At 45.7% G+C, this 15,693-nt stretch overlaps 1 long non-coding RNA gene across 1 annotated transcript in view; it reads right to left on the minus strand.

Moving 5' to 3' along the window:
- Positions 1 to 15,329, minus strand: part of LOC115086291 — a 73,691-nt gene extending 58,362 nt beyond the window's left edge. The window contains exon 1 of the long non-coding RNA XR_003855211.1: positions 14,999 to 15,329. This is a non-coding gene — a long non-coding RNA (uncharacterized LOC115086291). The remainder of the gene's footprint in view (positions 1 to 14,998) is intronic.
- Positions 15,330 to 15,693: the final 364 nt, after the last annotated feature.

Here is a 15,693-nt window from a genome sequence, read left to right on the forward strand (position 1 = left end):
ATTGCAATTTGTAAATAATATACATAAAGAGACATCACTGCACAATGTAAATAATTTACCTCTGTAAAGATTCTATTATTCTTGTCTATCCTTTGTATATATTACCTAATTCCTCCCCCAGTTTCAACAACCCTGTTATATTGCAACTTTTGCTTCCTCTGCACTTGTTAAAAGAACAAAGTTATTGCACCCCCTGTTTTTTTTAAACCGGCATGATATGATTGTATCATGAATGCTGGTATAGAAAAGCTATATATATATATATATATATATATATATATATATATATATATAGATTTCTATAAGGCAGCAAGAACATTTAATATTTGGCAATTACGGGTTGTTGGTCCCCACAGTATACCACCCTATAAAATAGAGAGGACCTCATGCATTGATAGTATCCTCCCCCTTTTTCCCAGTTTCTCCCAAGTGAACCCATGCAACTGAGCTGGTGGGCCTCTTGGGGACCTGACTCCACCTCCCAGTCTGACATTGGGGTCCTTGCCCTCCTGGGGGACCCAACTCCATCTCCCAGACTGCTACAGAAGAAGACTGCAAGATGTCTGCTGCTGTCCTTCAATTCTCTTCTTGGAGGTTTTTTCCTGGCTTGGGATTACAGCTCCCCTCCACTCCACTCATGGCTGTTTTGCAGTCAGTGATATTTTTTACCTCAGAGACAATCATGTGCCATTTCCCAATCCACATTCTGGTTTATCTAACCCTGTATGAATCACTTCCCAACCAAAAAAAAAGCTAAAAATCAAACAAAAACAACCCAATTTCATTACCCCACCTGGGGACTCCACACCCAATGTGTCTGAATACCCCTGCTAGTCGGGGTGAAAAATCCATCTGCCTCCCAGTACTGTCTTCCAGCACATTTCGCTCACAAATCCCTTCCCCAGTCATAGTTCTAATATTTAGAAGTTTAAATCTTCTGGATTTTTTGTTAGTGATATTACCTACAAAATTACCCAGAGGTCCAGGGGACTGTGACATGCAAATCCCCTTCCTGAATATCCTGCTAATCCATTCTATGGTCAATTAGGTATCCTCACTTTTTCAATCTCCTGAGCCTGCGGCTCCGGTTACATAGTTGTATTGTTCTGTTCTTTTCTCTCCTGTAGCTCACTCACACCTCAGACTCTTGTGTGTAGAGTGTGTGTGTGTGTGTGGGGGGGTGTTTCATCTATAAAACATAAGAAATGCTATACGGGGTCAGATCAAGGGTCCATCAAGCCCAGCATTCTGTTTCCAACAGTGGCCAATCCAAGTCACAAATTGGCAAGTCCCCAAACATTAAATAGATCCCAAGCTACTATTGCTTATTAATTAATAACAGATTATGTACTTCTCCTCTAGGTACTTATCCAAACCTTTTTTAAACCCAGTTACACTAACTGCTGTAACCACATCCTCTGGCAATGAATTGTAGAGCTTATGAATTTTCTCTGATTTGGTTTAAATTAGCTATTTGCTAACTTCATAGAGTGCCCCCTAATCCTTTTATTGTGTGAGAGAGTAAATAACCAATTTATATTTACCTATTCAAGTCCTTTCATGTCATATCCCCCCTCAGTCATCTCTTCTCCAAACCAAACAACCCTAACTTCTTTAGCCTTTACTTATAGGAGAGCCGTTTCATCCCCTTTATTGTTTTGGTTGCCCTTCTCTGTACCTTCTCCATCGCAACTATATCTTTTTTGAGATGCGGCAACCAGAATTGCACTCAGTATTCAAGGTGCAGTCTCACAATGGAGCGATACAGAGGCATTATGACATCCACCTTTTTATTTGTTGTCCCCTCCTAATAATTCCTAACATTCTGTGTTAGCAACGTGGATCCTTGGACCGCCGGGGAGATGGTTCTACCAGTGGGGAGGAGCCCTACGGGTGTCCACCGTAGGCAGGCGAGGCCAGTGATGCCTGTGACCCCCAGGCAAGAGTCTTGGCGAGTAGCGTAATCGTAGTAAAACAGGCAAGAGTCCAGAAAGGCAGCATAATTCATGGTCTGGCAGGCTAGGTTCTGGGCAGGCGGCGAATCTCGTAGTCAGGCAGGCAAGGGTCTGGGCAGGTGGCGAATCTCGTAGTCAGGCAGGCAAGGGTCTGGGCAGGCGGCGAATCTCGTAGTCAGGCAGGCAAGGGTCTTGGCAGGCAGCGTCAGGCAGAACAGGAACTCAGGAACAAGAGACGAAGCTTCCAGGAACAAACAGGAACCAGGAGTAGCCAAGGCAAGGCCTGAGGAGCAGGCCTTGCCTTAAATAGCCTGAGGCCTAGGAGGAGGAGTCCGGGCTTGTCCTGCAGGAGACGCTGAAAAGGGATCATGTGGCCCGCGTGCCTTGGAGAGCAAGGGTTAGCTGGGAGGCCAGCGCGGGGCCTGGCCACGGCCTGGTCTGCGAGCAGCGTCCCGGCAGCATCCTGCTCGGGTCCCTGCGGCAGCGTGGGAGAGCCGGAGAGGAGAGTATGCAGCGGCAAGGCATCCGGGTCCGGTCAGCTGGGGTTTGCGCTGGTAAGTGAAGGGAGCCGGGCGCGGGCCTCTGCGGCCAGTTCCCGTAACATTCTGTTTGCTTTTTTGACCACCACAGCACACTGAACCGATGATTTCAATGTATTATCCACTATGACGCCTAGATCTCTTTCCTGGGTGGTAGCTCCTAAGATAGAGCCTAACATTGTGTAACTACAGCATGGATTATTTTTCCCTATATGCATCACCTTGCATTTGTCAACATTAAATTTCATCTGCCGTTTGGAAGCCCAATTTTGCAGTCTCGCAATTTATCACAATCTGCGGGGAGGGGAGGAGCTAGAGGGGATCGCGTGCTGGCAGGCTGCTGGCATGCGCAAATGGTAAGATGACTTTTTGGGGGGGTTAGGATAGGGCTAGGGGGTGGGTAGGTTAGGGGAAGGGGTAGAAAGGTTAGATTAGGGGGTAGGGAAGTTCCTTCCCGTGCCGTTCCTAAATTGGAGTGGCCTGGGAGGGAACAGGGGAAGGCCGCGGGCGTCAGCGTGCGCAAGTTGCACTAATGTGCACCCCCTTGCGCGCACCGACCCCCGATTTTATAACATGTGCGCACCTGCGCGGGCATGTTATAAAATCGGGCATCCATGTGCGCGTGCACGCCTGCGCGTAGGTTTTAAAATCTACCCCTAAGGGCGGAAACAGGGCTAAGTTGCAAAGAAGCAGGGTATAAGAGCTGCCGTTCATCCCCACGCACTGGAACATTTGGCCTCAGATTAAAGGTATCCGGAAGGGAGGAGTTGTGCAGAAAGGGTCTGTCTCTACGTTTTCCTTCTCTGGGCCCCTGGGTGCCAAGTCCTGCCCAGGGGCTGCACTGATTTCTAAATCGCCTTTCCACCCATGTGGAGTACAAGAAAGTGCACTAATGCCTCCACTAGCAGGGTAGGCAGAGAAAATGCCAGAAATTAATTCAGATCACAACCCGTGCATAACACTTTCCCTCTTTCTTCTCAGTAGGAAATGTTTAGCAAGGTATTCTGGTCTGAATTTTTTTTCCCAGTGATCTTGTCAATGCTGCAGAGCAAAAAGGCCTTCAACTCAGCGATACTGCTGATGTGTCTGACACCTGTCAATAGCCTTTCCCTGTGGCACATGCATAAACGGTCACACGTCTGAAAATGAAATAAAAGCGATTGCAGTACGCATAAATAAGAAGGTAATTGTTGGAATTATTCCCAGTCAGTGCCTCTTCCAAAAGAGCATTCTGAAATAACACATCACAGGGAAGCCATTTAAAGGAACAAAGATAGCCTCATTTTAAAGTGAAACCTTCAAAGCAGCAAGCGAAAAGGAAATGCTTAGCTTATCCATGTTGAATGATTAAAAAAAAATAAATTATTGGCTGTGTCTTTAAAGAATGCTAAGCTGTTTTGCGCATTCCTTTGTTTGACAGTGCCTACAGCCTGAACTGGTTTGACATGTGAACTCCACCTTGAAGCAGTCACATCCTGTTTGTCTGCTGACTCCTTCAGCTTCCTCCAGGGCCAGTGCAGGGGTATTAAGCACTCTAGGTGAACCTTATATTCTTGTGAGCCCTTCCCCCCAACCCCGGGAACCTCTCACACAGTTAAAAATTATGCACGTATAATAACACATTTTACATGAAAGAACATTATGAGGTTAAAAATTGGACTTGCAACAGGATCCAAATTATATATTTAAATGCGCTACTGTGGTGCCAACCAGAAAAACCTGCAAGAGAAAATCACTTGGAACCTATATGTTATTAGGCCTATTGTAATCATGTTGGGTGTGGGCATGGCCGTCAGTAAACTGTGAGTAAACCGAATTACAATTACAATATAGTAAACTTCCCATATCAAAACAGCACTAACTAATCATGTTGGGTGTGGGCATGGCCGTCAGTAAAGTGTGAGTAAACCGAATTACAATTACAATATAGTAAACTTCCCATATCAAAACAGCACTAACTAATCATGTTGGGTGTGGGCATGGCCGTCAGTAAACTGTGAGTAAACCGAATTACAATTACAATATAGTAAACTTCCCATATCAAAACAGCACTAACTGCCAGCACTCGAACAGTAACAATCTTACCTGTGAAAAGACATCACTGCAAACAGTACACCAGGCCAAAAAATATCAATACACCACCTCCTATTAGAAAAATAGAACAAGCCAAGCCTCTATAGATCCCTACAGAGAAAGTAGTAAAATCCTCACCCCGGTTCCACATGCAGAACACAGACAGACCCTCACCAAATAAAGAATAAACAGACTATAAAGTATGAATAGAAATGTACAAACAAAAATCGAATTGGAAACCATAGCAATCCAGACTCAACATGCAGTGCAGCAATGGAAAACCAGAAATATCACCATTCCTCCGTTACATTTCCCTGCTCGCGGGCGGTCCCACGAACCGGTTCACTCACCCCAGTGTCTTTCTCGGCCTCCTGTAGGCGCAGCGAGATGCTGCCGATGTGCGGCCAGATGCTGCCGCCGCTCCTGTATTTTCTGATGCTCCTTAGGTGCGTGCGCCTCGGAGTCCCGTGAACTTAAAGGGCCCATGGCAGGAAAAGCCCCACAGCACCCTCGGATGACGTCAGACACTGTAGCCTGTAAAAGGCCCTTGCCGGCTCTGCCTCGATGCCTCAGCAACAGGTCCCAGTACATGCAGTGGAGCGTGTTGCCTCAGTGTCTTCAGGTCAGCATCTTGTCTTCTGCCCAGCCTTGTCTTCAGTTCAACGTCTGACTTCACTCCAGCCTTGTCTTCAGTGTTCCTTGCCTACCTGTGCTTCTCCTCGCCTTCCTACCCTGCCTATCCGCCCCTCCGTTCCCTTTGGACAGATATCTGGCTTCACCTCGGCCTGATCTTGGATACGACTGACCCCTGCCTGCCACCGGATACGCCTGACCTCTGTCCGCCTTGACCCAGCTGCCCTACGACGATCTCTTCTGCCATCAGCAGAGGCCCCCATCCAAGACCTGCCGACCCTAGTACCCAAAGGCTCAACCCTAGGGGAATGAGGGCTGGTATAGGCAAAGCTCCAGTTGGGCTTCTGTTCTGTCTGGGTCCGCCTGCCAACGGTAGAAACCTGCAGGGCTCCTCCCTGCCAGTTGCACCAGTCCTGCCTCAGCCCAAGGGTCCACGAAGGCAACATCCTCATCAAACATAAAATAAAGAAATATAAAACAACAATCATATTAGTATATTATTTTTCAAAATACACATGCTTAAAAAACTTAAACCACTGCTACTATCATCTGACTTTCGATCTGTAACACAAGCCTTAATATTATCAAATCTAGATTACTGCAATGCACTATACATTGGACTACCATTATCTTCACTACATCCTCTCCAACTAATCCAAAATGCTATCGCCAGACTAATTTTCAACTTACCAAAGAAAGAACACATCACTCCCATATTACAACACTTTCACTGGCTCCCCATAATCCATCGCATAAAATATAAAATCTTGACCACTATCCATAACTTGCTCTACAACCCCAATTCTGTATGGCTCTGCTCTATGTTACATATATACAAACCTACAAGACAATTACGATCAACAGACAAATGCCTACTGGAAATTCCATCCATCAGGACAACCAGTTTAGCATTAACAAGGAAAAGAGCATTTTCAGTTATTGGTCCAATTCTGTGGAACTCCATACCTGATTCTATCCGGATGACATCCAACCGTAACGAATTTAAAAAGATGCTCAAAACCTTTTTATTTAACGATGCCTACAAATACAATATCTGAATCTAATTCAACATCTTTTTGATATCTGTTAAATCTATTAAGTCCTTATTTTGTTTTAATACATATGTAAATTTCCTTTTATCATTACTATGTATGTAAATTTGTAAACCGCCTAGACGGACACGCAAGTGCCCATCGAGTAGATTTTTAAAAGCGCGATCGCGTACTTTTGTTTGTGCAGCAGGCGCAAACAAAAGTACGCTGGATTTTATAAAATACGCGCGTATCCTCTAAAATCCTGGATCAGCGCGCGCAAGGCTGCCGATTTTGGGCAGCCGGTGCGCGCCGAGCTGCGCAGCCTGCCTCTGTTCCCTCCGAGGCAGGCTGTTCCCTCCGAGGCCTCTGTTCCCTCCGAGGCCTCTGTTCCCTCCGAGTTCCCTCCGAGGCCGCTCCAAAATCGGAGCGGCCTCGGAGGGAACTCTCTTTCGCCCTCCCCTCACCTTCCCCTCCCTTCCTCTATCTAACCCACCCCCCCGGCCCTATCTAAACCCCCCCCCCTACCTTTATCCATGGATTTACGCCTCCCGGAGAGAGATGTAAATCCACGTGCGCCAGCGGGCTGCTGGCGCGCCGAGACCCGACCCGGGGGCAGTTCCGAAGGGCGCGGCCACGCCCCCGGAACACCCCGGGCCGAAACCACACCCCCGGGCCCGCCCCCGAAACGCCGCGTTCTGCCCCCAAAACGCCGCGTCATTTGGCCCCGCCCCTGGCACGCTCCCTTCTGAAAACTCCGGGACCTACGCGTGTCCCGGGGCTCTGTGCGCGCCAGCAGCCTATGCAAAATAGGCGCGCCGGCGCGCAAGGCCCTGCTCACGTAAATCCGGGCGGATTTACGCGAGCAGGGCTTTTAAAATCCGCCCGCATATGTGCGGTATATAAAAAACTTTTAAATAAATAAATAAAAAGAATAAAAGGAATGAAAAGAATAAATATTTCAAAACAGCTGACAAACAGAATAACTTCCAATAATTAAAAACTCACAAATTATGAAAAATTTCCCAAAAACCAATAAAATATTTCAAAACGGACACATCAAATAAACATTGATTTTGAGCAGACTTGATTATTGCAATGTACATTACTTAGGTCTCCCTCGTAATGCTTTACGTTCACTACAACTGTTGCAGAATGCTGCAGCACGAATATTAACTAGAACTCCTATGCATGATCATATTACTCCAATATTGGCTTCCTTGCACTGGTTTCCCATTGCACTGAGAGCCCAGTACAAAGTAGATCACTTATCCAGCGAATTATACATAGGAACTTTGACTTGTTGGATAAACACACTTCTGAGGATTTATAAACTCCCTCAGTCCCTAAGGTTAGAGGTTCCATCAATTATGCTTGCGTGTCTAGATATTACAAGAAACAGGGCTTTTTTGGTTGCTGGCCCATGCTTTTGAAACTCTTTGCTGCCTTCAATCAATCTACTGAATGTGAAAAAGCCTTTAAGAAGGCCTTAAAAATAGCTTGCTATAGTTCACTTGCCCACGCTCTTTGTGCAAGTAGAGGAATAAGTTATGGATAGTCTGTTAATTATTTGTTTATTTTTTTAGAGTCTGTGTATATTGAATCAATATACTTTTTATGCATGTTGGTATGCAGTTTGCTTCGAACTTTATTGCAATGAGTACAAACAACAAATTTTAATAAATTCAAATTCAAACATCCAGTATTTAAAACTAAGGATAAAATAAAATCCACCGCTCTCCATATCTGGGAATTTTTTATTTCCAGTCGCCCTGATATTATCATGGATTAGTGGGGTGGAGGAGGGGCGCACAAACTTTATCATCTACACACACTCTACGACACACATACAAACTCACACATGCTCTGTCTCTCTCTCTCTCTCCCACATACATACACACACACATTCTCTTTTTTTTCTTCCACATATACACTTGCTTGATCTTTCTTCCAGTTATACACAAATAGTCACACAGACGCTCTCTCTGTTTCTCCTCAACATACATACACACACACACACATGATGTTTCTCTCTCTTATATAAACATCCATACAGGCTCTCTCTTTCTTCCCCCACCTTCATTCTCTCTCTCTTATGCATGCTCTTGCTTACATGTACTCTCACACAAGTTCACACACGTTCTCTGTCTCTCCTACATGCTTTCTCACACACACACATGCTCTTACACAATGCTGACACATACGCTGTCTCTGTTTCTCCTTAACATACACACACACACACACACGATGTTTCTCTCTCATATATAAACATCCATACATGCTCTCTCTTTCTTCCCCCACCTTCATTCTCTCTCTCTTATGCATGCTCTTGCTTACATATACTCTCACACAAGTTCACACACGTTCTCTGTCTCTCCTACATGCTTTCTCACACACACACATGCTCTTACACAATGCCGACACATACGCTGTCTCTGTTTCTCCTTAACATACACACACACACACACACACACGATGTTTCTCTCTCATATATAAACATCCATACATGCTCTCTCTTTCTTCCCCCACCTTCATTCTCTCTCTCTTATGCATGCTCTTGCTTACATATACTCTCACACAAGTTCACACACGTTCTCTGTCTCTCCTACATGCTTTCTCACACACATACACATGCTTTCTTTTTCTTTCTTGGCAGCAGCAGCAGTAGCCTCTTCCTTAGGCCTGCTTCCTCTCGTCCCCATTTGTGGAACAGACATCTCTCATCCTCTCTTCAGCTGTGGGGGCCCAGCCAACACAGCTCCTACTCCTTTTCCTTTGGTTTGCAGATGCCTGCCGATACCTGCTTCTTTCTTCTAAACTTGCGGGGCCAATGCCGATGCCTCCTGCTCCTCCTAATGGTGGCGATTGGGCCTCTTTCTTCCAGCCTGCATAGGTGGGAAGGAGGAATCAGCATTGGCCCCGCAGGGCCTGAAGAAAGAAACAGCATTGGTAAGCATGAAAATGGCTGCTGTCCCCACTTCTCACTTGTTTAATTTGGCTTGAATTCTAGTTCGCTGTTTGCCTGTTCTCTCCCACCTGGCAGCTATTTCAGAGGTGCTGCTGCAATCTTTATCTCCGCCGGGGCAGTGAGAGTTGCCGCTGCAGATGAAGCAAACACAAAGCAGCTCATCTCTGCTGCCCATTGCTGAGAGCCTCTGCATTCCTGCTGGGCCTCTGGAGTCAGCTCCCTCCCTCCCAGAGTATCAGGAATCAGTGCACAGAGATGGAGATATCTGGGGCAGAGAGTGAGAGCACTTGCCTGGGAGGGCACCCCTGTTGCGTGTTGCAGAGTAACTCCAAGAAGAGTCAGTGTGGGTTTGGCCACTCGCAGGTCCCTCCCTCGACCAGCCGCTCTTATTTCTTACCTTGAACCGCAGGAGGCCCACCGACACTGCAGCTGGATCCTGGGCAGGGGTGTGGCCGGCCGCTGTGCAGGCCCAAAGCACTGCGCTAGGGATGCTGCTCAGCTGAGTGGTGCGCAGATGCGCGCCTTGAACATATTTAAAGAGCCTACAGTGGGAAATCCTCCGTGGTACCCTGAGATGACATCACAAGCCTTCCACTATTTAAGGCCTGCCTTAAAGGCCTCGACAATAGGTTGGACTCCTCGGAGTAGTTGTTTGCCACGACATTCCTGGTTCCTGATCCTGCTTCTGCTCCCGTGCCTTGCCTTTGCGTTCCTGTGTCTTCAGAGTTCCTGCATTCTTGTCTCTTGGTCCTTCGTCCATCTCCATTGTCTTCCTGCTGTTCTGATCCTGCCCTCCTTTCTTCGGCTTGATTCCTTGGCTTAACCTCAGCTCGTACCTTTGGCTTCGTCTTCAGATTGGATTTCTGGCTTGACTTTGGACCTTTTCTTGACCATTGTGGACCTCTACCTGTCTTGTGATCTCTGCTTGCTTCTCGTTTTCCTGGACTCTGCCTGCCCCAACCTCGGCCTCCTTCTCATTTTGCTGTCTGCTGCTGGACCTGACCTCTGCTTGGACTAATCTGGTTCTCTTCTCACTGGCCAACCATCTCTTTGCCCATGGATTTATATCTGCATAGAGACACATGCCTAAGTCACCAGGCCCTGGCACTCGAGGGCTTAACCTAAGGGGAATGTAGGCTGGTAGTGGTGAAGTTCCTGTTGGGTCTCTGCTCCAGCCAGCTCCACCTGCCAGTGGTGAGGACCCACAGGACATCTTCCTGTGGGTAGCGCCAACCTCTCCCTGGTCGAAGGGACCGCTTCCACAACAGGAGTCTTGCTCTACTAGTCACTGAAAACCACATCTAAGCAGGATCAGTGGAAGCACTAGGTGGCTGCCCACAAAGCTCTGGTGCATTATGCGGCCGCCTAGTCCACCTAGTGCTTCCACCGGCCTTGGTTTTCTCCACAGGATGGTCATATAGGATGGCTTGTTGAGTGCACCAACTGTCATGTGAAGAAAAAGTTACGGCCTCTATTCTTCCAGAAGCAGTTGCATGTGCTGTGCTGTGGGGAATCTGTCACCCTCCCATGCCAAGAGAGATTGTCAGCAATCTCCATGCTGTATGAGACAGGATGAAGCATTCCTGGTATTACCAAATTGCATGTATGGGATTCTAGTTCCACTTCTCAAACACCGTCTTGCTTGAGAAGAGTGGAATATAAATATGAAATCTGATGTAATGTAATCCCACTCCTTGTAACCTTGGGCAAGTCACCTCACTCTCCATTGCCTCCAGTACAAACTTAAGGGTCTATTTACCAAGCTGTGTTAGGGTGTTTACCGCATGATTAAACAGCATTTGCTTTGCAGTAAATGCCTTGTGGTAGCGATAACATGCAGTCTGTTTAATACCTCATGTTTTACTCCTGATACTGCTGGTATGGTGATGAGCTGCTTTGCATGAAAATACTTTACAAATGCATGCAAAGCAGCTCAGTACTACATAGTTTCATGTAAAAATAATAACGCGGCTTTCCTGAAAAATCGCAAGTAACATTATTGTAATGAAAGTTAGTTATAACTCAGGATTTGTAGCTAACTTTCCCCAGGAGCACTGGGATGCTAACGTGGGTCCCAATGCTCCTGGGATTGTAAGTTAAAGGGCCAGAGTGGCCCAAACGAACCTTCTCCCAATGAGTGGAACCCCCTTCCTCCCGGGGTCTTGTGAGACCACAAACCCTAGAGGCAGCCCCAATAGGAAAAAAATAAAATTAATACACATGGCACAGGCCCTTTCCTCTCCCCATCCTTGCCCCTTTGTAAATGTGAATACAATATAAAAAAATATAAATTAATTATCTGCTCAGGGTGGTAAAGGTGGCTGGGGACCTAGGGCCATGAGGCCTACGGTGAGGCTGTAGGAGCTGAGGAGAGTATGGATTGGAGAAGAGGTCTAGACTGCAGGAGGGCTAGAGGAGATGTTGCTGTGAGCTGCAGGTGTGCAGGAGTTCCCTATGAGGAAGGCAGGCCCAGGTGGAGGATCAGCCGCAACGCGCAGTGGCTGTGTGAGCCGCAATGCTGACAGCAGTTTGCGGGAGCCGCGTCAAAGCTCTTCCCGGTGGTTCTGATGCATGAGGTCAGGGCTGAAGCAGAGCAGAATTGTCCGGATCACTGCCACTGCAGGCCTCGCACGTGGAAGTGAAATTTAAATTAAAGCGCCGGCATGGGGGAAGGTACAAGGAGCACGCCAAGGTGTCGAGGGGTCCTGGGAAAGCTCCTAACATGATTTCACTGTGCAGGCCGGGTCCTGCTGATGTCATCAATGACTTCAGTGGGCACTCGTGGTCCCGGCCCGAGGCAAATTTTAAAGTATAAAAAAAAAACCAAAATAAGCAAAATAAAAATTAAACAAACCCCTAAATTCAGGTGGGGAGTCCTAGGAGAGGCCTCCACTGAAGTTTTATCCCATGGGAAGCACCATGGTGATCCTGGCACCAATGGATCCAAAAGCACAAAAATGTAAATAAAACAAGTTTAGGGAACATAGGTGGTGGAGTTAAGGACTTGTAGTATATTAAGCCCTTAACTTGGCTCAAAAGTGAATTTTAAAGACTAAATTTATCCCATTTTTCAATGGAGCATTTTTAGGGTTTTAAAAATATAAATACCTCAGGAAAAAATCAAATAAAGTATGGAACACAAGAGAAAAGATTTCTAACTCCCATTTAGTGTTTATTTTGGGTAAAAATATGATACATTTCAAGTTTTTGGTATTGATATTATTGGGGTAATTTATGGGTGTTTGAAATGTTGGTCATTTTTTTATGGTCTCAGATTGATGTGGAGTATATTTGGCATGGTTTTGGATTTTAAAAACTAAGTTTTGGGTAATTTTTTACTCCGGTCCGGTGGATTTCTTGGATCCATTTTGGATTTTCCTCCGCTAGACCTTGTAAAATTAGGTCCATCAGCCGAGCACAGCTTAAAAAAAAAACCATCCTCATCCTGAAGCCATTGCTATAGAAGAAACACCATAGCAACAGAATGTTTAACAAGAAATAACATGTTAAGAGGCTAGAGTACTGATACAGCATTAGGTCAAAGTACAATCATTTTTAGTTAATTACATTTGTTGGAGAAAATTTCCCAACTTATTTAAAATCTCTTTACATTAGGCATACATATAACAGGGGGGGGGGGGTTAAAGGTGGGTTTATCGGTGTTATACATGGAATTGGGGCAGGGCAGGGATTATTTTCAGCTGTGACATCACTAAAGTAAGGATATACCCTGATAGAAAATGGTCCCGATAGCTTGAGAATACTGAGGAGCTGAGCTGGAAGTTGGTCAGAGAGGGCACCCAAAACCATGCCAAATATAGTTCTTGGGGTAATCCCTTGTGAAAAGAATCACTCCTCGGCCTCGGGTTTCTTCTCTTGGAGGGAAAGCCCCTTCATGACCCATTCCACACTGGAGGGGGTCCCTGAGCCTACCAGCCCCGGCTGGCAACCCCTCCCTACCTCTGCTCCCATGGTGGGTCCTTGTTAGATCTCCCTGACTCTTCTCAAGATCAAGAATACATATTCTCTTGTGAACAACTCCCCAGAGAGTACTCTTCCCACCTTCTTAAAGAAACCCTAAACTACTAAAACCTTCATCCGGAACATTCTCACAGACTCATATACAAACTACCCAGTTACCATTTCTTCTGCCATCTGGTGGCAATGAACTAGTACTGCACATATAAAAATTTATCCTTTCAATTTTCCTAACAACTCAAACGTAAGGCCTCCCCCACCCAAAGTCTCTTTTAGTCCATTCTCCCAAGATGTGGCCCCAGTTTGAGATTCCCATCAGACTAGTATTCTAAGTGGCTTACAACAGAAACATTCACAAATAAAACATATATAAAACAGTACTTTTGAGACAAACTAAGCTCCGTCTTCTCTGCAAATAAGGATACAGGCCTGCCACCCTAGTCAACATCTAGCCAAGTTTTCGAACTGTAGAAATTACTGCTTTACCGGATCTTAAATGCTTAATTGAAAAGATGTGCATTGTTCTCAAAGCCCTTTTGAAAGTTAAACAGGACTCTTGGACAGCAGATCGTGATAATACGACCTACCTGCTTGCAGAGCACTTACTTATCCTCTGGGGACAGCTTGGAATAAAAAAATGTTTCTGCTATTATCTATAGATTTAGTTATTTGTGTGTATTTTCATAGACCTTTCTAAACATTGACTAAGACGCCATAAAAGTGACTTTTTTTATTCCGCAATGGGGAGATAACACCGCCACTTGCTCAACAGTTCAAGTTTATAAAGCAATTTCACGACCACTTTAATTCATTTCGTTGCACTCATGTGTCCAACCATATTGCTAAATACTACTACTTTCTAATTTCATTTTACTGATTTGTCATTCTGTCCTTGTGGATAATTTGCATTATTAACTTGTGCAGCAAAAACTGTGAGGAAGAAAAAGCAAGAAATAAGCTCACCCAGGCTTGTTTCTTATAATGAGAAGCCATATGCATTTATTTACAGCCTACAGGATTAATCACTTTTAAACCTATGATTTCTTCCACAGAAGAGTGAAGTATTTAGCATAGCGCATGCCACTTAAATTGCAAAGTACTACACCTTTCTAGTTTTTTTTTTTGTGAGCAATCTTCAGGAGTCTAAAGGAATCTCCCATTTCTTTACATGAAGCTGCTGGTATTGAGGGGTAGGATATGCAAGCAATAAACTATGATTAAGCCTGCAAGAAAACAGATTTTATAAATGCCCATGCTTGTGTGTGTGTGTGTGAGGTATGAGGTGAAGGGAGACTTCAATTAGCTCTTTTGTTTTTAGTCATCACTGGAAGATAATAGCATGTAAACCTACACTGTGTGTCCTAGTTATAAAGGGCCTCGATTCCCCAGATTAGGGGCCAGAGAGGCTGCCATGGTAGGTAGCAATTTGGGAGGCTCAGGCAGGTTGTGAAAATGGGATTCTGAGTCTAAGAAGGTGAGCCCTAGAAGACCAAAGAAATGGTGAATAGGCCAATATGCAATACAACCCAAACGAAAAAAAACCCCCACTATTTAGTACACACAGAAACTCTTCTCAATGACCTAAAGTGAAGTGGCCACTTAGTGGGGAGGGAGAGGGAATTCCTTATTTTCTGCCTTCTTTCCCTTGTGAAAATTCAGCCCTGTCTGGGGCATCCTTCTTTCTACCTCCCATAGCAGAGAAGGGATTTCCCCCAAGTCTGGCGTCCCCTGCATCAAAAGAAGAACCCCACCTCCCCAAGACCCCAGGCACTCCCCCCCACCCCATGCCCTCCTGGTACCCCCTCTAGAAGGTGCACTTACCCTTCCGGAAGGTGTGAGATCGTCACAGGCAGGAGGGGCGGCAAAGCCCCTCCAGCCTGTTTACCCGACGGTGCTACGGGGGGGGGCATTTCACCCCCTGTGATGTCAATTCCAGCTGCCCCAGTTCCGCACCACAGGAGATTTGAAGAAAAATGTGCACCTGCATCTCGGCAGGCAGCAGAGAAGTGCTCTGTGTTCCACGATTAATTTAAGCAACCTGCAATTTAAGAATCTAAAACAAAAAAAAAATGTAAAAGAAAGGTTTGTGAAGGAATGCAATGGTGCATGATTATCATTTATTTTTCTTTGTTTATTTAACATTTTTGTATGCTGTATTCCATCTAAAGCAAAATCTTGTCCTGAGAGCAACCTTGCAGCAGTTTGATGAGTAACGCGCTCAACACTGCACACGTGTGCTCCCACCCTTCTTATTTAGTTCTGCTTTTTATGCGATGAATCAAGAACCGTTGCGCCTATGGTGTGTTCAGATGACATTCCTCATTATTATCATGAATTGACTAAAGGCAGTGGATAGATTTTGGGGGGGGGGGGGGGGGTTTGTATCGATTTTCTCTGTCCTCATGCGCGACAGTTTAAACAAAGTTTGCCTTTGGTATCCCTGAAGCAGTGAACTTTATGTCCACCGCCGAATGTGGCAGGACACCCAGACTGGTGATCTCGGCAACCATGGGGGG

Source organism: Rhinatrema bivittatum, chromosome 2, assembly GCF_901001135.1.
Source record: "Rhinatrema bivittatum chromosome 2, aRhiBiv1.1, whole genome shotgun sequence".
Taxonomy (NCBI): Eukaryota; Metazoa; Chordata; class Amphibia; order Gymnophiona; family Rhinatrematidae; genus Rhinatrema; species Rhinatrema bivittatum.